The sequence below is a fragment of the Tenrec ecaudatus genome, unplaced genomic scaffold (assembly GCF_050624435.1).
Source record: "Tenrec ecaudatus isolate mTenEca1 unplaced genomic scaffold, mTenEca1.hap1 Scaffold_121, whole genome shotgun sequence".
Classification (NCBI taxonomy): Eukaryota; Metazoa; Chordata; class Mammalia; order Afrosoricida; family Tenrecidae; genus Tenrec; species Tenrec ecaudatus.
The window spans coordinates 425,921-427,251 of NW_027457771.1; positions in this window are offsets into that span (position 1 = coordinate 425,921).

The following is a 1,331-nucleotide window of genomic DNA, read 5'->3' on the forward strand; positions in this document are numbered from 1 at the left end:
GAAAAAAGAGAGGTTGGTTAGATGCATTTTATCATAGCTGTATTGTGTAACAGCATGCACTCTTAAATGAATGAGGTCATTCTGTATGAATCCATTTGGAAGAATCTCCAAAATATAATATTTAATGAAATAGGCGATACAAAAGAGTAAAAAGTAAGCTTTACTTGGACATGCGTACATGATCATCAAAAAGAAACAGAAAGGCCATAGTTGCCTCCAAGGTGGAGATTCAAAGGCTAGGAAGCGAGTGGAGGGAATAATGGATTTGTTCTGGTGATCATCCTTTCCCCAGCTTCCTGGGTGACATAACAGCTAACTTCTTGACTACTACCTAAAAAGTTGGCAGCTGGAATACACCCAGAGATGCCTTGTGTTTTAGGGTAAGAGGATATCCCAAATCTCAAAGATAATTTATTAAATCTTAAACAGGACAAACACATGCCATCGAGATGAGGGGAGGGAAACTATTAGCAAGAGGTCTTATTGATATGTAAGGGTTATCTGAGATTCACAGACTTGAAAGGACATGGCGGCAGATCCCAACATCACAGTTCCAGGTGGGACTACAGAAGCAAGAATAGGACAAGGATTGGGACCTGTGTTAAACAGGACAGTTTACAAGAGTGGTCCAGGGCCAAACAACCAAGGCTTTGGGGGCATGACTCATGACTGTGCAGCCCAGAATGGCAGCCTCGATTCAAGGATACACTTAGGCAAGTCTCTAAGCCCCACCATGGGCTGCCTAAGGGGTAATCCACTTTCCAATGCCCTCTGCCTGGTGGCAAGAGTGTTCACATCCCTGGTCAATGGTCTGAAGGAATTCACTGGAAGCTTAATCCACGTGGGGACTGTGCAAATAGAATTTTGGCTTTCACTGTTATCCACATACTTCTGAAAATTGTGAATTCTCAGAATTTCAGTTGAAAGGTAGGCTTGATGATCTGCTTCTGAGGGGTCACTATGGTGCACACAGCAGGTCACTGTGCATGCGCACCGGAATCAGTTCAACAGCAGCCAACAGCATTCTCCCTTATGTTGCTTGATGTTTGTTTTATGCCCACATCTCCTCTCTCTCTCTCTCTCTCTCTCTCTCTCTCTCTCTCTCTCTCTCTCTCTCTCTCTCTCTCTCTTTCACACACACACACACACACACACACAAACTGGTATTTCAAAAAGTCCCTGAAAAATTCCATTCTCTTTTGATTCCTTGTTCCACTAACTTTTGGGAGCCTGCTTGTGTGCATATATGACACCATTTGTTTGCTGAAAATGAGGAGGAATTGAACTACTTGCTGAAGATCAAGGATTGCAGCCTTCAATATGGGTTACAA